This window comes from Marmota flaviventris, chromosome 8 (assembly GCF_047511675.1).
Source record: "Marmota flaviventris isolate mMarFla1 chromosome 8, mMarFla1.hap1, whole genome shotgun sequence".
NCBI classification, from domain to species: Eukaryota; Metazoa; Chordata; class Mammalia; order Rodentia; family Sciuridae; genus Marmota; species Marmota flaviventris.
This window is the reverse complement of record NC_092505.1, coordinates 55833055-55860958: the sequence shown is the minus strand read 5'-3', so window position 1 is coordinate 55860958 and position 27904 is coordinate 55833055. Positions and strand designations below refer to the sequence as shown.

At 37.0% G+C, this 27904-nt stretch overlaps 1 protein-coding gene and 1 non-coding gene across 2 annotated transcripts in view; one reads left to right on the top strand and one right to left on the bottom strand.

Annotated features, from left to right (window-relative positions):
* Hacd2 (3-hydroxyacyl-CoA dehydratase 2) overlaps window positions 1-27904 on the bottom strand; it is an 88062-nt gene that overhangs the window by 37643 nt on the left and 22515 nt on the right. The gene's annotated exons all lie outside the window — the stretch shown is intronic.
* Window positions 11275-11379, top strand: LOC114093407 (U6 spliceosomal RNA). Its single transcript, XR_003582889.1, has one exon. It is a non-coding gene; the product is annotated as a U6 spliceosomal RNA (small nuclear RNA).

Here is a 27904-nt window from a genome sequence, read left to right as displayed (position 1 = left end):
AAATCAAAATGAGATATTCACACATAATAGGATGGTTATAATAAAAAAGATAACAACAAGTGTTGGCAACGATGTGGAAAAGTGGAACCCTCATACTTGGCTGGTAGCATTGTAAAACAGTATGGCCACTTGAAAAAAGCTATTGATAGACTCATCATACTCTACTCCAAGGTATGTGTATAAATGAAAATATATTTTTTCATAAAAACTTGTACATGCATGTTCATAGTGGTATTCATATTAGTCTCAAAGTAGAAACAAAAAATGAATAAATAATGAATGGATAAAATGTGGCACATCCATAAAAAGAAAGATTAGAATTAAATAAATAAAAAGTAATGAATAAGTAAAAAGAAATGAAGTGCTGATTCATGCCACAATATTAATGAACCTTAAAGACATTATGCTGAGTAATAAGAAGCCAGTGATATATGCCAGTGATATAAACCAGTACATATGTTGTGATTTAATTTATATATCCAGAATAGGTAAATCTATAGTGATTGAAAGATTAGTAGTTACCCCGAGCTGAGAAGTATGGAGGCAAATGGGAAGCAACTGCTAATGGATTTCTTTGGGGGGTAATGAAAATGTTCTACAATTGATTGTGGTAATGGTTGCACAACTAATTATACACTCTAAATGGGTGAATTATATCTGAATAAAGCTGTTATTAAAAAAAATAAGTGTATGAGTGAAGTACAATGCCTGGTTATGTAATTATGTAATACAGCTAAAGAAGCTAATTAGTGAGTCAAACATTTAGTGAATATACTTAGCCAGATCATACTTCAAATAAGAAAAAGTTAAAAAAAAAAAAGGACTAAGAATTAAAAGTTGTTTATATGAATTACTAAGCATTCACTATATGGAAAGACCACCATTTCTAGCTGCCACTGCTGCTTTGCCTTTTTTTTTTTGTTTTAAACTCAAAAACCAGCTCACCACGTAATAATCTGATTTTTCGTTTCATTTTTGTTCTTTCTTCTTTTGCCACTAAAGCCACAGGCTGGACTGTTGCTATTTGCAGTGGTGCTCCAAGGGTTGCTGCTGTGTTGTGGTGCGGATTGAGCAGTCCAGGAGCTGGATTTCAGATTTACAAGTTTGAAAACCTGATTTTATCCCACTCACCAGCAAGAACCAGGCTCTGGGAGACTGACTCATACTAATCAAAACCACAAGAGACTAGGTAATAAGCCCAAATGTCAATTCATTTATTTATAATAGCTGCACAGTTTTTCTAGTAACTGAACAACAATGGGTTTTTCTGGTGTCAAAATCAGAACGCTTAGTTTGACTTTAAACAGGGTGACCTGGAAGGTCTGGAACAGAGAATTGCAATTTAGGTGAGCACAGATTATTAATTATCTCTCCTGTATCATAAAGCATCTCTTTTATAGATAATTTTAGATAATTTTCTTAAAAACGCTGAACAAAAATTATCAGAATGTTCTTATTAAAAATAAGTTTTAGTTGGGCACAATGGCTTACACCTGTAATCCCAGTGTTCAGGAGACTGAGGCAGGAGGATTCCAAGTTCAAAGCCAGCCTCAGCAACTTAGCATGGCCCTAAGAAACTTAGCAAGACCCTGTCTCAAAATTAAAAAAAAATAAAAAGAGGGCTGGGGATTGTGTTTCAGTGGTTAAGCACTCCTGGGTTTTGATACCAAAAATTTTTAAAAATTCAAGTTTTAGTATCCAAAAACAATGATTTACTATTTTGGTATAGTCCCCACCACTCTTTTCTTTAATCATATTTTAAAGCACAGGTCAATATATTATTTATACTTTTTTGCTTTCCTCATTTAATGCTTTAAGAATTTTCTATTTTTCAAATTACTTTAATGTGAGTCATGATATTCCTTTGAGTGAATATATACTTGTTTATATATTCTCCTTTTGTGGGACATTTAAATTGCCTACAATTTCTTCATATTATTATAAGTGAAGAAATGAAACAGTACAAGTTACAGAATTTTTAAAGAATTTTTAGACTTCTTTTTTTAAAAAATAAGAATTATTTCTTTGGGACAGTTTCCCAGAAGTAAAAGTACTAGGTCAAATGGTATGAATGTCTTTAAGGCTCTTGAAAAACATCACCAAATTGCTTTCCAGAATGTTTGTTAGGAATTTATACTCCCACTAGCAATATACAAGAATGTACACCCTTGGCAGTAAATTTAGAGATTAATTAGCTATTAAAAAGCTGATGAACACTTGTTGGTTTGATGCAGAGGCTGAGATGTCTTGGGCCTTGCAGTCCCTAACTAGGGAACTTGAATCCCCCAAGTGATGTGGTTCTTATCAACTCTCACTTAAGTTTCTCTGGAAGATGCCTCACCTATCACCCAGCAAACAGTTCAGGCCCTTGTCTGACAGCACACTCTCAAAATGACTGCTTTACTGAACCAGTCAGTCAAAAGGCCAGCAAGGAGGAGAGGCCTTTCCTTCATCTTTTTTTTTTTTTTTTTTTTTGGTACCAGGGATTGAACTCAGGGGCACGTGAACCCTGAGCAACATCCCCAACTCTATTTTTTGTATTTTATTTAGAGACAGGGTCTCACGGAGTTGGAATTTGCAATCCTTTTGCCCCAGCCTCCCGAGCCACTGGGATTACAGGCGTGTGCCACCTGCTTGGAAAGAAGGGGCCTTTCTATAAGGAAGACCACGTGAAGGCTGGAAGATCTAAGTCCATCATTGTCTTCAAGCTGGACAAACAGTAGGAGGACACATAGATGAACCCTATTATCTTAGCTCAGAATAGAATTGGCAGCCAGGAGTAGGGCTTACTGTTACTATCAGGTGGATTTTGAGAGAAAATGTTAAAAAATATACTATCTTATTTGCTAGAGGAATGGTATAAAATACAATGTCCACCCTGCCACTTGCCCCTTACAAAAAGCCCCAGGTGGGAAATTTGTTTTAGAGCTTAATGTTATGAAATGTTTGCCCCTTACCAATGATAACAATTATATAACTCAGTTATCCTTTTCAACTTTGTAGCCACAAAATTGTGAGCCAAAGGTTTTGCACACTACATTATTGTATTCTGTGCACGTGTTACACAAATCCTTGAGGAATGTGGACTATAGATAGATAAGGCAGGCCACGTCCTCTTTCTTTTCTCTTTCAGTCAATCCACTGTGATTGCATTTATATACCATTATGTCTCATTTAAACATAATGGCCCAGCATGTTAAAACTCAAACTGCAGATTTTTTGTTGGTGATTACTTAAATCAGTGTTTTCAGATGACAAAGAGAGATTCTGCAATCTTATCAGAAAGCACTCATTAGATCAAATTCACTCAAATAAGATTGTGAGGCACCTATTATAATAACAAATGTTTTTGGAGTACCCATTTTGTGCCAAGTGTTGTCCACCAAGCTGGGATACAATGGTGAATGGTGAATAAGACAAAGCCCTGCGTGGGCTCACATTCTCAGGCTGTAACCTAGGTACTTCAGTAACTCTTATCTTTAGGAGTTTTTCTTAAAGGCAATGTGAGGATACTAAATATTTGTAAATAAGAAAATGGCATAATCACATCTTGGTTTCAGAAAGAGATCTATGTGAGCAGGGCAAATCTTTGGCAAGGCAAGGGTATAACTTGAGAAATAATCATGGGAATTTATGTTGAAAGGGCAATGAACTTGTGAAGCAGATGAAGAAACAGCTGTGCGTGTGTGTAGTAAAAGCTTGTATAAAGGGAATCTGCCTTTCCCAGAATCAGGGTGCTCTGAGGACTCCCCAAACCACCAAGTCCTACAAAGCTGAGCAGTCCTGGAAATCTTTCCTTCCCAGCCCTCCCTCAGATGGACTGGGTATGAGGGGTTGGGAGACTGGCCATATATGACAAAGACAAGGTTGAAAGTTAAACATTGGAAAGACAAGGTAAGACTGAGAACACAGCAGATCAGTGTTCAGGTGGAGCAGGAGGCCACAGTCAGGGGAGGAGCCAAACATTACGGAATACATGGGTAATAAGACCAGACCAAAGCAATGCAAGAGACTCAAAGTCAGTTCCAGAAATTAAAGAATTAAGTAAATGTTAACAAATGAAACCAGATCATAGAATCTCCCTAACCAAACACCAATATACAAAATCAAAAATAACAACATTAAATAGCAACATCATTGGCAGCAACCAAAAAGGAATGGATACAACTTAATGCCATGCCATATATTTTAAGAAATGCTAGCCAAGAAAAAAGAGAAGAGGACTGATTATAGCCCAATTCCTTCCACAAGGTACAACAAACCTTCCTCCAAAAAGTGATACTAATGAATCAACAAAATCCTGACAATATTCGTTAATGGGCCTAGATCTGGAGAGAAACATAAGTTTCTGCCTGGAGTGTAATAGAAACAGAGCCTGAAAGCAATCAGGGACGTGATCGCCTGGGCGCTAGCTCATCGATGCCAAGCCTCTGGGCCCCATACCGAGTTGGAGGATGGATACAGGAATTCTAGGATACAGCAATTAAACAAATCTCAGGACAGATAGAAGAGCCCATGTGTTTTTTTACTTTTATTTATTTTTATTTTTTAGTGATAGACCTTTTATTTTATTTGTTTATATATGGTGCTAAGAATTGAACCTAGTGCCTCACACATGCTAGGCAAGTGCTCTACCAATGAGCCATAAACCCAGTCCCCCACATGTTTTTTTAATACATAACTCATCTCCATTGTTTAAAATTCAAAAAGTATTAAAAAATGCAAAGAAAAGAAACCAATTATTAATTCCTTGTCTCTCATTTCATAATATGTAGGTGAATGTAATAGATGTATTTAAACACATTCTTTTTTCTAATTTTTAACATAACAGCAGCACTTTATACACATTGTTCTATATCTACTTTTCTTCCTTTAAAACATATCCTAAAGCTATATGTGGTGGCACACACTGGTAATTCCAGGCTGAGACAGGAAGTTCACAAATTTGGGACCAGTCTGGGCAACGAAAATTAAAAAAAGACTGGGAATGTAGCTCAGTAGTGGAAAAATGTCTAGCATGCATGAGGCCCTGGGTTCCATTCCCAGTACCAACTGTGTGTGTGTGTGTGTGTGTGTGTGTGTGTGTCTCCTGAAGTTCTTCCGATAAATGGAACAGAAAGAAGTATTCAAGGGAATGATCCAAGAAATTTCCTTGAAACAAAAGAACTAACATCAATTGATCATGAATGACTGAAAGAGAAATGTCTAAATGACTAAACAACAACAACAACAAAAACTATCTACAAAGTGGTAAGAAAATCACCCTGGCTTCAGACTTCTCCAGAGCAACATCTAATGTCAGAAGACAAAGAAGTGATTCTACAAAGGTCTGAGGGAAAGAAAACATGTTCAAGAGCATCCTACCCACCTAAAATGTCACCCTTGTGTAACAAGGCAAAAGGTAAGACATCACTAAATATAAAAAAATTTGGCACACAATACTGATATGACTTTCTTGAGAAACACATACTGTCAGAAATTCATTCAAATAAGATAAATCAAAATAAAAAACTCAGGAATTAAGAAGTCATGGTGGGCTGGGGCTGTAGCTCAGTGGTAGAGTGCTTCCTATACACGTGTGAGGCACTGGGTTCAATCCTCAGCACCACACAAAAATAAATACATAAAAAGATATTGTGTCCATTTACAGAAGAAAGAAAGAAAGAGAGAGAGAGAGAGAAAGAAAGAGAAAGGAAGGAAGGAAGGAAGGAAGGAAGGAGGGAGGGAGGGAGGGAGGGAGGGAGGGAGAGAAAGAAAGAAAGAAAGTAAGTTAGTTATGGTAAAGGGCCCACAGTAGGCTGACCACAGTAGGCTGAATCCATTCTGGTCACAAAAAATAATGTAAATACTTATGAACCACAATAGTAAATTAATCACATAATATAAAAATGAGAGTCAGGGAAGGTAGAAGAAGAAAGTGTGACAATATAATTTCTTTAATAGAATTAAGAGGCATTGCTTAAATATCTAGAATAGAATTACAGATATTGCATAAAACCAAAAAACAGCTAACCATAATTTAAATTTTAAATTTTTATGATCTTTTTCTTAGAGGAATCTTATTGTAAATAATATTTCTTATGGTACAAAAAGCTGTATTTTAATAAATTCAATGTTTTTCATGAAAAGTATCATGTTTTTTTCTTCATAATATAAGCTTTCCATCTTGATTCTTCCATCCATCTTCTTTTTCTTCCTTATGCTAATACGTATGCAAAAAAATGTTCTCTGGAATGATGTTTATGTAAAATTAATAAAGATTTGATCTACTGGTAGAATTTAGAATTTTTTTCTTGTGCGGGGATCACACCCAGGGCCTCCTGCACACTACGCAAATGCTCTGCTACTGAACTACTTAAATGGTTTTACTTCTTGTACTTTTCCAAATCACATGAACTCCTAATATAAAAAAGAATATGAATTAAAATTTCACAACTAAAAAATCATTATGCTTTGCAAGAAATCAAATCTTTACCACTAACAAAACCACAATTCTGAATTTGAACCAATTCCAATCTTAACAGAGAAATTTTCTTAAATACTTTCTCTTAGCATACAACGTAATCTCAGGGAAACAGAAAATGTTCCTGGCCCAAGTGAAGAAAGGGTGGGAGTGTCAGGCAGGAGGCAGAGCAGACTGACACCACTGGCACTTGACGACAGCAGGCTTCTTCAGAGGACAGACAGAGGGCAGTTCTCTGTTCTTTTCCCCCAGAACACAGAAAACTGACCATGCTTCTTGAGGCTGCAGCACCTAAACGCCCCCGGAAAACAATTTTCAATATATTTCACATAACCACACTTATGTTATCAAGCTCTGACAAAAGAAATTTGTCTTAGACTGAAGTCAACGGCTAAATTATGGTATTTATATGATAAGCTCTATGGATTTGTTTGAGGCTGGCATTTCTAAAACATGAACTCAACTGTAAAAGGGCACTGCATTTTCTTTGTGCTAAAAGAATAGTGTTACTAAGTGCATTCATGCTTCATTTTTACAAAAATGAAATGAATATAAAGGGAGAAACCCAAGAAAGCAAGTACAGTGATACTTCATATGTCACCAATCGTAATAAACGTGCAGTTAGAATTAAATCTTTTCCCTTGAGGTGACAAAACAGTCTCTTAAACAGTACAGAGGTACTTTTCAAAGTGGGGTATGCATGCCCTAAAGATGTGTAGCAGGGTCCAGCCCAATGTCATCCGACCAGCAGTCAACTTATTCAAACTCACCAAGAGAAAAGGAAAGAAAATTTAGTGTGGACAGCTCTTCATGAAGTGAATGTGTGCAGAGTACACAGTGGTCTCAGGTCCTGGCCTCTCAGCACACTAACTGCGATTCTACTGTTCAAAGAAAATGTTCCACATAACAGAGGCCCAAACTGTGAGCCAACTATTTCATATGGCATTCAAAAGAAGGAAGAACTCAAACTTCCACCCTTGCAGGAAAAAGCAGCTACCCTGGACTTATCAAGAGAGGATACTAAGTTGCACTGTGATGTAAGAACAATTTAAGGCATTTTTCATGGGAATTTTACCCTTACATATGCAATTCTACTTTCAAGACACCATCACAGGCTACACACAGAGCATCCTGGAATACTGACTTTCCCTGAAATTTTTAGGGGGAGATCAATTTTTATATTAAAATACAAAAAAGAGACTTCAAAGGTATCTGGTTTTGGCAGGCTATTTTGCTTTTACTCTCAAAATGTCTGGGGTGGAACTAGATTCCTCACTGGTATTAGGGAAACTTGGGGGAAGAAATGCTGGAAAAACATTACAATACATAATACAAGGAAGGAAGTTGGGCTTAGGGAAAATAAGGAAAAATAGATTAACACCATGAAAGAAATACTTAAATGAACACAGAGAAGTTCTGTGCACCTGTTTGGGGAGGTAATTGGCTTTTTTTTTTTTTTTTACCCATGTTCTCATGTATTAAATGGCTTTGACTACCATGCTAGATTCTAGTTCACCAATGTTCTTTACCGTCAGCTGTCAAAGCTTCTGCCACTAGCAGCTTACTCTTCCATTTAACTTAGGTTCTTACATAAAAAAAAAAAAAAAAAAAAAAAAAAATCTCTAATAAGCTGGTTTCAAGGAGGAGCTCAGAAGCCTCTGAAGGGAATAGGCTTTTGAGGACTGCATCAAACAGTCAGAGGTTTTTTACATGCTTGTTTACTGGGGGGTCTCCACTTGAAAAGTCTGACTGAAAGCAAAATACAGACATCAAACATATGACACATATCCCCAACCTTTCTGAAGATAGCATAAAAGGGTATCACATTTTGAAAAAGATGAAAATACCACATGCCATTCTGTAAGAGGGCATAGTGAGTCAATTATAAGTCAGGCAACTTATTCAAATTTCTGTATTATAGTTAGCATTCCAATAGCAAATTCCCATTTGATTATTTTATTGTGTACAGAACACCAGGTATTTTAGACCAGACTGTTAATTATAGCCTTGAAATAGGTTCACATATATTTCAACATTAAGACCACACTGTTAGTGTCTTTAAAAAGAAAAAAATTAAGCCAGGTGTGGTGATGCATGACTGTAAACCCAGTCACTTGGGAGGCTTAGGCAGGAGGATCACAAGTTCAAGGCCAGTCTCAGTGAGTTAGCAAGGCCCTGTCTCAATAACAACAATGAGAACAAAAGAAAGAAAGAAAGAGAGGGAGGGAGGGAGGGAGGGAGAGAGGGAGAGAGAGAGGGAGAGAGAGAGAGAGAGGGAGAGAGAGAGAGAGAGAGAGAGAGAGAGAGAGAGAGAAATAGGGAGGGATATAGCTCAGGGATAAAATACCTCTGTGTTCAACTCCCAGTTTGTAGATGGGCAGAAAGAAGAAAGCTATTATATAGTTACTTTTTGCTAATGTACACTAAAAATCCTAAGTACCCTGGACATCAGATTTAAAAAAATTTATTAGGCTGTCTTTTATTAAATTTTATTTCAATACACTTCTGAAAATTCTTTCAAAAAAAAGCTTTCTCAAAAGCCTGAATCTAGCCCAATGGTCACTAACTTGAAATAACACAAGATCCAATGGTTGAGAGATTAGAGTTATACCCTTTTGGCTGGAGAAACCAACAATCACAGGATTTCATTTAAGCAAACCAAGAACACCCTTTTATTGGCAATGTTCTTTCTTCAGAGTTCTACCAAATCATGTGGATAGGAAAGAAGCCTGAAGAAAATGAAGCTTAACTTCATCAGACACTTGTCAAACAAGGCATCTCTGGGAAAGTTCTTACTTAAAGAGCAAGAAACTGCAAGGATTATGCAGTGCTAAAAAAGTCTTGGTTGTTAAGAGCTGGAAAGCACCTAAAAGTTCAGGTGCAATACCTGGTAGACATGAGATGTGGAGAAAGTACAGTGACTTGCTAACATTACATAGGAAGCTGAGCACAACAAATTAATATTAATGTTTAACATTTGGTGATCATTCTCTAAGAAGGGTAATTATTGGTCTTAGTCTTTACATGGTTAGAACAGAATTAAAATACTTGTAATCAATGTCTGAAATGATTGTAATATGAAATGTTTGCAATGTAAAATGTTTACAACTAATATGACAACAGGTTAATGTTTAATACAGGGAAAGACTACAACTATTTTTATCTTTTAAAAAATCAAGACCCTTGCTCTTCCAGGGATGGTGTCTGGAGGCACTCAGAATAATCCAGCATTTCCTATACCCTTGAAGGCTTTCCTACTACACAGCTTCTAACAAAACTAGGCTGTCCTGAAACCTTGGTAATGGAGTGTTTACTTTTATACCAAGAAGGTAGGGGAAGAACCAAAATCTGCATGTGGCGTGTACCCAGGCCGATTTCAAGGGGTTCATGCTGTGAGAACTGAAGTTCTTATGAGGCTGTCTAAATTGTAAAAATCATGTCAGCAGAGCCTATGGTGGTTCCATGCGTGTGACAGGATCAAGTATGCTTTCCTTAAGAATAGAAAAATCACTGTCAAAGTGCTGAAGGCACAAGCAGAGTAAGAAAACAAAATTTAAAAAATTTTTTTGGAATAAATAGTCAAAAGGTTAAAAAACAAAACCCTAATAGGTAAATAAGCAAAGGGCACAATTAACATAAAAGTGGATATAATTAATAAACAAACATTCAATTTCATAATCAGCAAAAAAGCAATATCTATAATTTTATATGATTAAGTTAACGAATATTCAAAAGAATCATAACACCCCAAATGTTGGTATTATGTTGAACCACCATATTTATATTTTGCAAATGGGCACAATCCCTTGGCAATTCAATCTGGCAATATTTTTAAGAGTTAAAAGAATATTCATATGCTTTGAATTAGTAATTACACATGAACATGTACATTAAAGGTGTAAACCAAAGAATAAAAAAATGTATCTATCAACAGAGACACTAAAGGCACAAAACAAAGACTAAAAAGTATATACATCAATAGAAATATTGGCTAAAAATTATTTATAATATTTAGAAAATGACAACAATCTAAAAGTTCTATACTAAGATAACATGATGACACATATAATTCAATGAGATATTTTGTAGTAATTTAGAAGCATCATGAATACAGAAAGATTCTGAAACATCTTGTCATATCAGAAAGCAGAAAATTATTAAAGATAATTGGGGTGCTGGGGTTGTAGCTCAGTGGTAGATTGCTAGCCTAGCACAGGTGAGGCATTAGATCTGAGCCTCAGCACCACATAAAAACAAAATAACAAATAAATAAAATAAAAGTTAAAGTCTTTTTAAAAAAAAAAAGATAACTGGGTCCTTTTCAAAGGGACTCGCAAAACAATATGAAGATGTTCCCAACTGGGCACAATAGTGGACACATGTACTCTCAGCTACTTTCGAGGCTGAGGCAGGAAGATCACAAGTTCAAGACCAGGTTGGGCAACTTAGGAAGACCCTGTCTCAAAATAGAAAAAGGGCTGGGGAATATAGGGCATTCGTGGATTCAATCCCCAGTACTGAAAGGAAGGAAAGAAACACACACACACACACACACACACACACACACACACACACTCTCCTATTGGCCAAAGATAAATCAATTGAACATCAAAAAGAATAGGTATAGGGCTGGGGATGTGGCTCAAGCGGTAACGTGCTCACCTGGCATGCGCGGGGTGCTGGGTTTGATCCTCAGCACCACATAAAAATAAAATAAAGATGTTGTGTCCGCCGAAAGCTAAAAAATAAATATTAAAAAAAAATTCTCTCTCTCTCTCTTGTTTAAAAAAAAAAAAAAAGAATAGGTATAATGCTCACTTTGGCAGCAACATACTAAAACTGGAATGATACCGAGAAGCTTAGTAGGATCCTTGCACAAGGGCGACACACAAATTTGAAATGTTCCATATTTTTTTAGGTCTGCTTAGAGTTGTTTAAAAAAAAAAAAAAAAAAGAATAGTGACAATGGACCAAATCACATCAAATTTATTAAAATCCATGAGCTGATAATAAACTTAAAACCCCAAAATTTTCATTGTCACTTTGACATGCTCTGTTTTTTTTCTGTTTAAGGGGAGTGTGAGTATGTGTGTAGTATATCAAGACCTGTGTGTGTGTATATGTGTGTGTGTTGTGTATCAGGGCCTTCCTGGGTTAGGAAAATTACATTCCTGCTTGTGTAGGAGAAGAGGGGTGTATAAGGTAACACAACACACTAGTCCTCATTTTTTAAAAAAATTATAGACTAATGTTAATTTGTTCTCAGAACCAAATCCCCTCCCCCCAAAATGAAATTGTTTTCTTCTTTTAGATTTGATGAAGCATTTGCTGCTAAAATGAATCAGACATGTTGAGAGATGTCACGGCTGTTGGGAAGTATTGCTCCCTGATTTAAAACTAAACCTTGAACTTTTTAAGGAATTAAAAAACACACTTGACATGGAAAAAAATAACTCACAAACTTTCACTTGTCTTTAAAGGATTCTGGGAAATGAACACATTACTCTAAAAACTGATAAATCGAAAGAAAGAATCAAAGTTTAAAAATAAATAGTGTTAGGGCTGGGGTTGTGGCACAGTGGTAGAGCACTCGCCTAGCACTTTCGAGGCCCTGGGTTCGATCCTCAGTACCACATAAAAATAAATAAAAATAAAGGTATTGTGTTCAACTACAACTAAAAAATAAATATTTAAAAAATAAATAAATAAATATTGTTATGTCACAGAAACAAGGGAAAGGGGATCAGCACCAACAGACTGGGTTGAAGAGAAAGACTCACTTTTCACTGTACACACCTTGTATCTTTTCAATTTTGTACCATGTATACGAATTAACTACTGAAAAAACAAACTCACTTAAGTATCACTATAAAGATTATGTAACAAAATGGAAAAATGATTGTGTTAAAGAAAAATCCCTAAGAATGCAAATGATAGCCACTGTCATTATACTAATGCAGACAATGTAATGCATGTGGACCAGCTCTGGAAGGAAACCAGATAAATTAAATTGTTGACTAAAATGACAGAATTTAGGTGCATTTTCTCTTTATATTAAAATAAATTCCATTGTTACATTTATAATGCTATTTGCCCAAAAAATAATGTTAATGTGTCCAATAAATAATTTCAATGGAAAACACAGAATTTGTGCTCTCCTAGTTATCCACACCAGGAATGGCAGGAAACCCCGGCTATATGAACCTGGAGCCCACAATCAAGGCACCAAGAACCATCTGGGAGTAACTTGACTCTATAGGCAAGAGATCACAGAAGGAGAAAAGAAAGGGTCTCCTGAGGGCTGTGCATACAGTAGAAGTGAAAGTACAAATGACTTAGTCCGCTCTACTTCTGCTTCCCTGAACTGATATGGGGGTGGTGGCAGTGGTGGCAGTGGTGGCGTTCCCTGAGTAGGAGGCCAGCAGAACATGGAAAGAGCCTGTCGACAGCACATAAAAGACACACACTGAAAACACTGCTTGCAGGAGGAGTGAAGCTTGTCAAAGTACTGCAGAGGCTGGGAAAGTGAAGGGAAGAGAAAGAGCAATTATAACCTGAACCTAACAATTCCTTGGCTAATTTTAACTGGAGAGGTGGAATATATCTGCAGCTTGAAAACGATAGGCAAATGAGTGTTCAGGTACAAAAAGACCCAACCCACACAGAACTTTAAATGGTCATTGCAAAAAATTGCATTTTCACATCAATCATCTGCTATTATTCAGATAATATTTCATTTGTGATTCCTCCAAAAATAAATAAATGGCCTTAGGAAGGAAAAAGGAAATCCTAGGTCCAGAGCAGAAGTTTATATTTCTTGTTACAAGACAAAACCAGTAAGAAAAAATTAATGCCAAACTATTTTAGGAATGCTACTTTAAAATTTTTCAGCTATTAATAATGAAAATCAAATATCAACTTGTTTACTTTGGGGGTCAGTTCTGGGGATTAAACTCAGAGGTGCTTTTATCACTGAGCTACTTGCCCAAATCTTCAAAAAAAATTTTTTTAACTTTAATTTTGAGTCAGTGTTGTCCAGGCTATCCTCAATTTTGTGATCCTCCTGCCTCAAAGTTGTCCAGCCTGGTCTCAAATTTGTGATTCTCCTACTTCGGCCTCTTGAGTAGCTAGGATTACAAGTGTGTGCCACTGTACCTGGTTTGTATTTATTTTTTAAACATTGCAATGAAGTTACTTAGCCAAAATTTTCCAAATTTTTATGTTAAGTTACAGCTCAGATAATATACTTATTCACATTGAACTATGTTTATAAATATTTCCTTAAAAATTATTCTAAAATACAAATAATTATATATATATATAAAGATGATACAATAATTATTTCTGGATAATGGGATCAAAGGTGATTTTTACCTTGCTCTTTATGTCTTTAGAATTAGCTGATTTTTTTTACAATGTGTATGTGCTACTTTTATATTAGGAATAAAACCTTTTTATTAAAAACAAACAACAACAACAACAATAAACCCAAACTTGATTTAATGGCTACCATATTACAAATTGTTAAAAATCACAATGGGAACAATTTCCATCAAAACAATGTGTAACTGTTTTTACAAACAACTGATATATAATCATTTTAGTAAAATAAACAAAAAAACCCCAAACAACCCAAAACACAAAAAACAAAAACCATACATAAGCAGTAATCTAAACTGAAAACAGCTTTTGGAAGATTTATTTATTCAAGTACCCCTTATACTACAGCAAATTATGTTAGGAGGAAAACAAGATCATAGACAAGGTCACTGCTGAGATTTATGACTATGTATATTACCTATGGATGAACCAATCTGTTTTTGCTTCCTAACTCCCATTAAAAATATAAAGCAAATTAATTATTCACACCAAATATTAAAATATCACTCTATTCTCCTGCCAGGTGGAAGGACTTGTGGATTGCTCCACGGACTCAGGGCTTTAGCAACCATCCAAAACTGCGGCAGACAATTCTAGTCGCTTGCTTACCCACTGTGCTATTGCCCTCCCTTCCCCACTAACAAAACACTGATCTTATCTGGGGTGGCAAATAAGTACTCCCTGATAAAAATGCTAGCTAGCTTCCTTGGAATCCCCAGCAGCTCAAGGAAGCCATGTGGTATAGTTCTGACCAATGAGAAATAAATGGAGTTTCCAGAAAGTTTCAACTGTGTGGCCACTTTCTGCCTGGAGTGTGAGCACCATATAACTTATCATGTCTTATAGCTGTGGGACCACAAGCATAAAGAGAGAAGTCAGATACTAAGGATGGTAGCTCAGGAAGACAAATTTCTTGTAATCTGGGAAAAATAAATCCTTATTTGTTTAAAGCCATTGTAGTCAAAGTTCTGAGTTGTATAACAATGCAATCCTCCTCATTCTTTTATAGTTGAGAAAAGGAACCCAAAATCTTAAGGAAATTTGGCTGGACTAAACAGGTCAAACTAAGCATATCAGAGTGCAAGACTCGGTAACATTTTCAGAGCTATTTCATTTCAATGATACTTTCTAGCCGTGGAAACTATTATCCTTAAGAAATATGATGGTGAAATTTGGTATAATATTTTTTTCTGGTGAATAATTTTCTGAATCATATATAAAAACAAAGTTCATATCTGAAAAAAAACATTACTATTTTATGTCCAAAAATTTTTAAAAATCTGTTTCTTTTTATAATTTGACATGTGGTATTCATGAGCATCATTCTGGAGTTCAAGAATGTGACAAACTCAACACCAGGTCCAAGATCTATCAGGTTTAATACCAGATATAAATTCAGCATTCAGTCAAAGTATTTACTATGAATAGTTGGTTGCCCTTTAATAGATCATTTTTCTTTAAAAGTGATGAAACTGCAATTACTCCCCCGACCCAGATTATTAAAAAAAAAAAAAAAAAAATTCAACCTACAAGCACTATACTCTAACCATCCAGGTAAATCAGCCACAGATCCAAGATGGAAAATGTAAAGAAAGCAGATAACCTCCAGAGAGCTAGGGAGTATGTATTTCACTTGATTCGTAGCAAGTAAAGTACTGTAAAGAATCCTTTTGCTTTGAACTCCAAAGACATTTAATAAACATCCATGGACTGAATATGTCAATGAACCTTAAGAAGACTGAATACAGATCACAGGTCCCGGATTCATTTTCTGTACAGTGTAGCAGCAGGCCCTTTCCAGGTCAGCTTCAGAGGGTAAAGGGAGGCACTTTGCTTAAATGTGCCAACCTGAAGCTATAAGCCTTTCCTTGCTACCCCACTACCAGGGAGGTGGGGGTGGGATCTGCACTTAGAGTCATCCACTCACTTGGCTCTTGCCATGTATCCATGTATTATTCCTAAAGGAATCTCAAGATAACCAGAAATAGGTATTAGAAATACTGTATTAGGTATTAGAAATACTGTATTAGCATTACTTTAGGTTACTTTTAGCATTAGATAAAGGGGGAAAATTAGGTGATACAGTTGCTCAAACTACAATAAAAGCTAATATTTAGTCAGGGCATTCTATGTGTTTTAGTCAGCTTTTGTATCATTGTGACCAAAATATCCCACAAGAACAACTTAGAGGAAAAAATGTTCATCTGGCGTTCAGAGTTTAATGTCTCAGTCCACAGATAGCTGACTCCATTTCTCTGAATCTAAGATGAGACACCACATCACTGGGGAAGGGTCCAGAGGAGGAAAGCTGCTCAGCTCATGGCAGGATCAAGAAGCAGAGAGACAGAGGAAGGGGAAAGGGGCCGCAGGGAAGATGAAAACTTCCAGGGCACGCCCCAAGTGACCCACCTCCTCCAGCCATGCCTACCTGCCTATTTACCATCTAGTCACTCAAACTAGGATAGAATGATTAGGCCACAACTTCTGCAATCCAATTATTTCACATTCCTGAATTAATACAGGAGCTTTTGGGAGAGAGCTCATATCCAAATCACAACACCATGCATCAGGCCTGCTGCTACATCCATATTAACTAAGTTGCTTGTCACACAGTTCAGTGAGGTAGATGCTGTTATTCTCTTCATTGTACATAAAAGAAGGTAAAGACCTTTTACTTACTGAATCACAGTGAGTCAGTGGTAGAACCAGAATCAAACCCAGAAGCCTGGCTTCAGAGCCCAAATTCTTAACTACTAAGCTATAATACCTTCAACCCCAGGAAAGAAACAACCAGACAACCAAGGTTGCAGTGCCATTAAACAAATTCTTTGTTATTATTCCTCCCTTCAAGAAGCAGAGCCTCTTCCCCTTGAGTGTGGTGTACACTTGGGAACTTGCTTCTAACAAAGAAAAAAGGAGAAACAATGGTATATGACTTTAAAGACTAGGTTATAAAAGGTACTGTGGCTTCCCCTTGCACTCACTCTGGGGGAAGCCAGCTGCCATGTAATGGAGGACATCCCAGCAGCCCTATATGGAAGGCCCTAGTGAGAAAGCAAGACCTGTCACCAGGCACCCTCCAGTTTCAGTCCAATCTTCAGATGATTGCAGCTGGGGACAATATTTTGACTGCAACTGTGCAGGAGACTGAGCCATAACTATCCAACTAAGCTGCCCCTGAAGTCCTGACAGACAGCACACACAGGAACACAGTTTTGTTCTAAGTGACTCAATTTTGGGATTATTTTTAATGCATCAACAGAAAACTACAACAACACCACAAAATTTACTACAGAACCTTTCATCAGAATCATATTTCCGATATTAAACCATATTTTGGTAAGCTACCAATTGTATAATTAGTGATTTTGTGTATCTGTTCATTCCGTGGAAGCAATAACCAGTCTGATCACTATAGAGGGTAGAACAACATATCCTTTATATCCCTTCACAAGCATAATGAATTAAACTAATTAATTTCTGAAATTCTACCCTACTTTCTTTTCAAAAACAGGGTTTGGGAGTTTAGCTTGGCAGTAGAGTACACGCTTATGACCTTGGGTAAGGGCCCTGAAAGGGCACCAAATAATAAACAGACTATATAAAAGTTGAAAGATTATTCCTGATTTAAATTGTCACATACCCTTTCTTTTCTTCCTTTTTCTTCTAAATCAATAAAGGAGCAATATATTCTACTTCCAAAAAATCTATAAGAACGAGCTGTCTATTTGATTCCCAACAGTCTATTCAAGGTGCTAATCTGCCATTATTTATAGACCCTTGATTCCTTTCTGAGCAGCTGTCATTAACAGAACAATTTAGGAATTCAAAACACTTTATTCAACTCAACTGCCTCCTGGAATTATTAGTCATGCTTCTCAAGACTACAACTGTGATAAAAGCTAAAGATGAACCAAGTCTCAAGAAGGCTGTGAAGAAGAGCCACCATCAAAACACCAAGATTAGCTGCTGTTCACTGACTGACGTTCCTTTAAAGCTTTAGTTCTTAATCATTCAGATATCTTTTATCAGGTTGGAGGCTGTCTAGGGGTGCTTTCTGCTCCAAAGTTGTAAGTGTGGTCTTCAAGGCACAACAGAGCTATCATCTGACTACCCATGTGTGCTCAGAAGACAAATATTGGCCTATCTAGTGGTATAGAAGGAAAGTGGAGAAAACAGTGCTTTGGTTTCTAATCTAGAAGTATTTGATACTTTGCCTACCCATGCATCCTCCCCTGGCTTCAGAAATGGACAGCCTCAAGTTGTCCCATCTAAACTCAAGCTGTCTAAAGGAAGAGCAGGGACATTACCAGACTAGTGCCTGAGAAGTGAGGACAGGATATAGTCAGACTAGGCAATGCAGAGGAGCTAGCTGGGGAAGCAAGTAGAAAAGGAGAAATGGAGATAATGTGCAAAAATGAAGAGGCAAGAAAAATATAGAGGAAGAAAAAAAAAGCAAAAAAGAAAGGGGTAGAGAGATTTTTAGGGTAGGATGTAAGGGCCAAGAAGATTTTTAAAATAAATAAATAATAAGCATGGAGAGGGAGAAAAATAATGTTCTCTAAAAGAAAAGAGGCAGAGAGAACAGCAGAGGCAAATGGTAAAAAATAAAAACAAAGGCTGACCCCCCAGGATTTTCTGATTGGGAACCAGGTAATGTCACTAAACTGGTATTGCCACTAATAGGTCTCAAGAATAGAGGAAAGGTCTAGGGTAAAATGATGAGGGAGGTTCTGTACATGTGGAGTGTGAGTTGTCTGCAGAGTACCAAGAAGAGATGTCCAGATGAGCAGCTAGGACAGAAACTCAGGAGGAGGGTGTGGCCCAGAGTGAATATGTGGAAGCCACTGAACCCCAGAAGAAATGGTGAGATTACACAGGGAGATTGTATGAGAAAGAAAAATTAGGTTAAGGACCCAAAGCCAGGAAATATCAATATGTGAGAGACCCGAGGAAAAGAATCTCAGCAAAGGTGCAGATGGCGTAAGACACAGGACAAGCTGGGACAGAGAATGGGGGGTGGAAAAGCAAATGGCTTCACCTTGAGGGGCAGCAAGGGAAGTGCTGTCCTCAAGGAGAGTCATGTTTCCATTAAGGTAAGAAAGTTGAGGGAGTATTTTATAAAGACAGAGGAGAATCTGTTCACAACAGAAAAGTGCTCAGAAAACACTGTGGCCTCTTTTGTGTGCCCCTCTTTAAAGTTAACCTGGGCATAACGCTTGCCCATTATTTCTCTGCTTCTTATCTGTCTCCTGGGCTCCAGAGCGCACCCAAGCATGGTTGAGTTTTGTATCCTCAATCTTTGTCATGTAGGGCCTACCACCAATACAAACTCAATAAATATTTTTGAGTTTTCTGGATGGCAACTGGGAGGTTGGTACAAATACAAGTTTCAAAATGAGATTACCAGGGGCTGGGGTTGTGGCTCAGAGATAGAGTGCTCGCCTTGCACGTGCAAGGCCCTGGGTTTGATCCTCAGCACCACATAAAAAATAAATAAAATAAAGGTATTGTGTCCAAATACAACTAAAAAAAATTTTTTAAATGAAATTATCTTTGACCTATTTCTAGGAATTTACCCAAAGAACTAATAACAAATGTACAAGGCTATAACTACAAGTATAATTATAACCTATACAATTTAAAACCACCTACATTGTGCAAGGACCTGGGTTTGATCTCCAGCACCACAAAAGAAAACAAATCCTACTTACATATAATCAACAAATACAATACACGTTGGAGAAAAACAAAATCCTAATATAGCTAAACAACTGAATACTATAAATCTTCCAAAAATCTAAGAGATCAACAATAACAAATAAAACCCACACAAGCCAGGCATGCTGACACACACCTGTAATCCCAGCAGCTCGGGAGGCTGAGGCAGGAAGATCGCAAGTTCAAAGCCAGCCTCAGCAAAAACAAGACACTAAGCAACTCAGTGAGACCCTGTCTCTAAATAAAATATTAAAAATAGGACTGGGGGGCTGGGGTTGTGGCTCAGTGGTAGCGTGCATGCTTAGCATGTGTGAGGCACTGGGTTCAATTCTCAGCACCACATATAAACAAATAAATGAATAAAGGTCCATTAATAACTAATAAAAATAAAAAAAAAAATAGGATTGGGGATGTGGCTCAGTGGCTGAGTGCCCCTGAGTTCAATCCCTAGTAACAAACCCCCACCAGCAAAACAAAAACAAACAAACAAAAAAACCCTCACACAAAACACATACCCTTAGCACAATTAAGACATAGACTACTATGAGATTTAATCATTTGTAAATTAAAAAAAAAAAAACAAAACACCAAAATTCTAGCACAGCTTAAGGACCCACTGCAGAACTTTGCGCAAAGAGAATTTGGAAAAACGGCACAGAGGAGAGAAGAGCAGAGCAACAGGCCTATATTTGGCTTAAGTCATCCCTGATGTTGACAGTCTACACTTAAGTACAAAAACACTGAAACTGCACCCTTTCAGCCAGTGCACCAAATACAAGGAAGAGACTCAATCTGCAGGACCTGGGGCAGCAATCTGGAAAAAACAAACTTGCTACTAGAGAAGAAAAGGGTAAAAAAGAAGGAAGGGGTGCCCTCTAGTGACTGAATGGTAACAGAGGAATGAGATAAAGAGGAGTTAAAAGGGACTTAAATCTCCTTTACTGACCTCTTCAAACAAAAACCCATCCATAGGGACCACTCTCCAGCACATTTACAAGTGAGAATGTTTTCAAACTAGTACGCGAGTAAATAAATTCAAACTTCCAACTCTGTCCACAAAATATATAGATGAAAGCATTTATAATCATACAAAACTATAAAACAAAACACTGCATGTTCAGACATTCATATGGACCCATCTGTGTCATCTCCACCACATGTGTGGGATATGAAAAACTAATGCAAATGAAGAGGGAACTCCATCTACTGCTTTTGTCATGAATAACAAAATCCTTTGTCTCTGACCCAAGAGTCTCATGTCTTCTGCCAGAATCCATGAGATAGTAACAAACTAACTTAACTATCTTGTAAATAGGATGAAATCTCTGATGCTTTACAGTTCCTAACACTACGAGATGATGAGTTTCATCCAACTAAAAGGTGATAGTAAACTAGGGCAAAACCTGACATTGAACACTGAATATAGCGTGGACTTTATTAAAGTGTGGACTTAAGATAAGTTCACTGTTGTATAGGGTATAGATGGGTATCAGAAGATTACTTTAAAAATTGACAGCTAGATAGTAAAATATTAAATAAGAAAAGAAAGGTCTAGGGCATTAAAAAGGGTATAAATATAATGGTAACCAATATGACAATCAAAAAGAAAATTTTCTAAATATCTGAATAAATAAGAAAATACATCAGGTAGGTAAACACAGCAAATATAACAGTATAAGTGGAAAATATAACATAAACATGGCAGAGTAAGACAAACATTTGTCACATCAATAACTACATATGGACGTTAACTCACTTATTAAAACAGTAATTTTCAAATTGGCTCACAAAATAAGGCTCACCTGTACGTTAATACAGAAGTGATTCAAAAGACAAGTAAAAGAATGTACAAAGGTTTATCAGGCAAATGGAAACAATCATGATCCTAATATATGACAAAGTAGAATCAAGACAAAAAGCATTAAACCTGTCAAAGACAACCTTTTTTCACCACAAAGCCACAGTTTACAAATCAAGTTATAACAGTTAAAACACCTATGCACAAAATAACATAGTAACCATTTTTGCTAAAGGAAATGCTACAGAAGATGCCAGAATAATTAGAAACATTAATAATTAGGGATTTTTAACATTGACACTCTCAGTGCAAGGCAGGACAAATGGACAAAAAATAAGTAAAGGTACAGACAATCTTTTTAAAGGAAATGCTACAGAAGACGCTAGAATAGAAACATTAATAATAATGGATTTTTAACATCGTCACTCTCAATGCAAGGCAGGACACATGGACAAAAAATAAGTAAGGGTAGAGGCATTCTCTTTTTTTTTAAGGAGATATATATTGAATTTTATATCTTGATAGTAAAAGTAAAGTAGGAAATGTACATGCCTTCAAACTTGGGTAGGAGAAAAACTGACCTAAGAATAGTTTAATCATCATGAGTAAAAACATAATGAATAATGTCATACTGGAAGTTGTAGCTAGCGCAATAAAACAAGAAAAAGAAATAAAAGGCATACAGATAGCAAAAAAAGAAATAAAGCTGTCTTTGTTCAAAGATGACACAATTGTCTGTAGGCCAAATCCCAAAGGCCCTACACAAAAAATCCTGGAAATATAAGCAAGTACAGAAGGCCTAAGGATATAAAAAGTCTATTGTTTTTCAGGCTGTGGCTGTGGCTCAGCAGTAGCACACTTGCCTGGCAGTGAAGCACTGGGTTTGATTCTCAGCACTACATATAAATAAATAAAATAAACAACTAAAAAAAAATTTTTTAAAAGTCTATTGCTTTCAATATGTGAGCAATAAGTGACTGAATTTTGAAAGTAAAAAGTAATACCATTTACTATAATACCAAAGAAAAATTCTGAGGTATAAATCCAACAAACAGGTATGGGATTTGTATGTAGGAAACAGCAAAACAATGATAAAAGAAACTTTAAGAGGTCTAAATAAATGAAGAGCTATTCCATGCACTTGGATTATAAGGCTCACTATTTTTAAGACATCAATTCTTCCCAACTTGATCTATAGATTCAACACGATCCCAAACAAAGTATCAGGAAGCTATTTTGTAGATGTTGACAAACTGATTTTAAAGTTTATACAAAAGGCAAAGAACTTGTACAATACTGAGAAAAAAAATTTTTTAAAGAAAAAGAAAAAAGATAGAGGACTATATACTACCACATTTCGAGACTTATAATCAAGGCAATCTTCTGGTATTATCAAAATTAACAGATATACAGAGAACTCAGATATAAATTCACACAACTGATCATTTACTTTTGATCTTCGATGGCCCAGAAACAGATCCATAGCCAATGGTCCTCTGAAAAAAGAACAAAAGGCAATTCAATGGAGAAAGAATATTCTTTTCCAAAGAAATGAAACTGGGACAACAGATGTCCATATGAAAAGAAATGAACCCAGACACAGACCTGTTCACAAAAATTTACTCCACAGACTTATCTGTAAAATGGAAAACTCCAGTTGAAAACAGGAGAAAAATCTATGTGACCTTGGGTTTGGCAACATGTTTTTAGATACAATACCAAAACCATGACTCATGAAAGCTAAAAATGGTTATGAAATACTTTATTAAAATTAAAAACTTGTAAAAGACACTATTAAGAAAATGAAAAGACAAGCTATAGACTGGGAGAAAATATTTGCTAAGAACATATCTGAAAGTATTTGCAGATAAAATATGGAAACAATTCTTAAATTTCAATAGGAAAAACACCACAATTAAAAAATGGAAGGCATATGATTGTAATCACAGCACTGCGGAGGTTGAAGCAGGTAGATCACTTGAACCTAGGAGTTAGAAGCCAGCCTAGGCAATACAGCAAGACCTTGTCTCCATCTAAAAAATAAATAAAAGTATGAAAATATACACCACACCACTCATCACTAGAGAAATAAAAATTAAAATAACAGATGCTACTTGGTCTCTTTATTAATATATTATTTAGCCATTCAACTCCTGCCACAGAATCATGAGTCAGACCATCCTTTGGCTAAAAGACGATTTACACTTTCACTGTGTGATTTAACAGAATTTAGTCATCTCGGTCTCTAGACGGTGTTTCTAATTTTGTTAGACTAACCTGGCTTTTGAAGCTAAGAATAAAAGTAGAAACCATCTCAGCAGAGAACTTCTGAAACACAGCATTCTTTTCATGAAGCAAACAGCTCTTTTAAATTTTATTTTATTATATCTTATAATTAGGAAATATAATCTCCTTCAGGGCAATATGGAAAGATCCAGATTTTTAATACTTCAAATGTTAATGACCAAGTCAAAGGACAGTGATAGAAAAATATCCATTTTTTCTGTTTTCTAGCTAAGTTGATCATTCCTTGATTCCTGCCATTGGTTTGTTATATCTGTTTTTATTAGAAGGGCCCCAGAAGTCCTGTGACTTCCAAGAGAAAAATACTCTTCCTAATACAAGAGTGCCATCTAGTGACAACTAAGGCAAATGAACATTACAGAAAACTGGTGTTTCTTGTATTACAATTCTGCTTTCTGGTAAGACTTTCAAAATTTATGAAGGGAGAAAAATGACAATAAAGTGACTGTACTGGCACTCCCTAACACTCACATAGATCCCCTCAAACATCTAACATTCTGGCCTTTCCCATCACCACTCAGATCAGTGGTCTCCAAAGTGACATAGTTACTGTTTCAAAGAATTTCATACCATCCAGCCATAAGGAATGTTACAGATCAAGTATCTAGTCTAACACCCTAGTTTTTCAGATATGAAGACTAGACCCAGAGGGAAACTGCCTGACTTGTAACACAACTAGGAATGCTTCCAATATGTTTGCCTAAGCTTGGTCTCTGGTGATAGCATACTAATTATCTTATAAAGATGAAATTTTAAATATCTTAAAAACATGCTTCCATTGACACTAAACCCCTGATTATTCCTATGAGGACAGTAAGGAGGAAATTCCCTGGGCTCCCTTCATGGCCCAGGACTTGAATACTACTTACTGAGGGCTTGCTAGGTGCCAGGCAGTGTCTACAAGCCCCAGGTAAGCCTCCACTCTCCCTGTGCAGGTGCTCTGGAGTCTAATGAGCATGCTCTACTTCTCTCTGCCTTCTCGGCATCTCAGTACATTCACACAGAGCACAGAACAACCAGCAGGGCTGGGCGTTCCCAGCAGAGGAAACTGTATGTACAAAATTACAGAGGTGTGAAAAAGTGGTTTATTCAGAGAACAGAGAATGAAGCTTTGTGTATCAGGAGCAGAACATGCTGGTGCCAACACTATCTTTCCTCTCTCCTCTCTTCCTGTTTGGGTAAAAAATGGATCAGAAGGCAACACCATGAGAGACAAGGCAGATGCAGGCTAAGTCAGGCAGGTTTGAAGGGTTTAAATGAGTTATGAAAAATTAAGATTTGAATATGGTCAGTATGGTTTTTTGTTTTTGAGACAGGGTTATGCTAATTTGCCCAGGCTGACCGTGAACCTGAGAACCTCCTTCCTCAGCCTCCCTAGGAGCTGGAATTACAGATGCAATGTGCCTGGCCCTGTCAGTATAGTTTTGGTACAGTTTTGGGGTCAGGATACTGGAAAACTACGTACTTGAATAATGGCAAAGGCAGAATTGCAAAAGAGGGGAAGATTGGCTTTGGCAACCTCCTTCCTAGGCCTCCTACTTCCCACCGTACCCAGGCAACTCTCCAAGATTGAGCTTTAGAAGCCTCGATGCAAGGGAAGAGGCTCTCCTGCTAGGCAAGGCTGTGCTGTGCCCATTACCCCCACTTCCCCTGCTATCACCACCACTAAATACACCTCCAGGCAGAAAGAATGTTTGAATCTGAATAAGAAATGTTCTTACTCACATTTGTGAGAAGGATGGAAATGGGCTTGGGAAGGGGTGGGTGGGGAGGTGTCCTGCCAAGAATAAGACTTAAAGAGAAGCAGCAAGGAACATGAAGGCCATGCCAGCACCCAGTAACTAAGAGGGAGTCAGGCCTCAGGATCAGCAACTTGTTCTCTGGGAAAACAGCAATGTTTATTCTGTTGTATTTTAGATGCTTATTCTCTTGTTCTTCTTCCTTACTATTTAGTAAAATTCATTTTTAAAATGTCAATTAAGCTAAGTAGAACCAAAGAGAGCAGTTTTGAGTCTATAATTCCAGCTACTTGGGAGGCTGAGGAAGGAGGATCCCAAGTTTGAGGCCAGCAGATTCTATCACAAAAGAAAATTTTTAAAAAAGGGTTGCTGGCCGGGGGTGGGGGTGGGAGTGTGAGGGATGGGGCTGCAGCTCAGTGGTAGAGCACCAGTCTCGCATGCGTGAGACTGGGTTCAATCCTCAGCACCACATCAAAATAAATAAAGATTTAAAAAAAAGGGATGGGAGTATAGCTTAGTGGTACAGCACCCCTGGGGTTCAATCCCTAGTATTGCAAAAAGAAAACAGAGAAAGCAGTTTTGGTTTATACCCAGTTGTACCCTGAAGGCTGGGTACAAATGTGAAAGCAGAATTCGGAGTGAGAGAACGTTGAAGGAATCTGTTTCTTCCCTCCACTATAATAGTCTCCTTCCAGCACTGTAACACAGAGAGTTATGTCTGGTTTTAACTGCTACTGCATTATTAATGACTAATGAATGCTCAACTCTCTCAAAATGGGGATGGGGGTACAGAGCTGCAGTTCAAGAGAGTAAAGATTTAGTTAGCTCCAAATAGTTTGCTCCAACTTGGGAGGGGGGAGATCTCTTCAACCACAGCAGATGGAGTCTCTGTGCATTAGCTCTGGTTCCTCCCTGACCCTGTTGATTACCAAATAAAATCAGCTTGGAGCAATATCCTACAACTAATATTAAGGCGCTTGAGAATTTTTTGAAATTCACTTAAAATTTTTAATAAAAGGTGCAATCAGTTTGAGAAGTACGAGCTGGCACGTACAGCAAATATTTGAAACCACAAATCAAAGGTATCTAGGTCCAAGTTCTCTTATCTCTGTCAATGAAATCAAAGTGCTAACACTCAACTTTTGACACACTACCCTCTGGACTATGACAGCTCCTATTCAAATAGCTGCTCCACAGTTATCAATCAAAAGAAAACTTCCAAAGTTATGTACATTGACAATGTAACTTCCAACATGAAGTTGATGTCATGCCCTACCAAGGGTAACTTCATTTCCAGTGTCTCTCCTGTAACTTCCACTCTCAACAAAGAGGGGACAGAGATGACTTCTAGGCAGTTAGCTAGGAACCTCCCCATATCTCATCTTGGAGACACAGGAAAAAGAGTAACTCAATACAAACGTCACTGCATAAAGAAACCATAGCTATTGTTTGCAGGCTTGTAAAAAACATATCATAGGGTGGGTTCCGGTGCTTCTGTTTTTTTTTTTTTTTTAATTCTCATTTTGTAAAGAAAAAATTCTGAGTAAACATGAAGCACTACAAATCTTAGGTTGAGGGCTGCAACCCCTGCATTTTAAAAACCCTGTTCCTGCACTATGAATGGAGAACAAACAGCAGACTCTGAAAAATTGTGGCACAGGGACTCATTTACAAGGACAAAGAGCTCCTAGGGGCCTAGAAGGAATTTGGGTCACATGGGGTGTGACCTTGGAAGGGATTTTGGGATGCTGGCCTCTTCTCTCTTCCTGGCTGCCATAAATGGTGAACAGAGCTCTACCACATACTACCCACAATGGAGTATGCTGTCACAGGCCCAAAGCAACAGGGCCAAGTGACAATGGTCCGAAACCTCTGAAGCTATGCATCAAAATAAACCTTTCCTTCTTATGAAATGACTTATCTCAGATATATTGTCACAGCCACAGAAAGCTGACTAACATACCAAGTCCGACTGAGATCCATACTTTTCATTACCTTAGATGCAAACAAAAACATCCCAAGATTCTAAATAAGTTTCTAAAAGACTACGTTGTTGTAGTACAAACTTAGAACCACAGGAAAATAAACCATCATTATAAAAATAAACTTATGAGTTAAAAAAAAAAAAAGAAGCTCTGTCTCTAGGCTAATGTTGGAAACAATCTATTTATTATTGTTATCATTCATTCTTTTAAGGGACTGAAAACATTCTAGAACAAGTTTTAGAAATCTACAAGAACTTGGTTAAGATCATTATCCAGTGCTCACCAAGCTCCTACTAGATGCATGTAGTGAAGGGTTTGAAGCAGGGGTATGGTGTGTTCAGAACTGTCCTTTGACTAAAGTCTATAGGGATAGTGTGAAACAAGAACTTGGAGCCACAAGGCAATAAATTCAACTCCTGGCTGTAGGGCTTATTAGTCTGTGAGGTTTTTCTTTTCCCTTATTTTTTAATTGATGAATAAAAAATATACATCTACAGTATACATTCTGAAATAT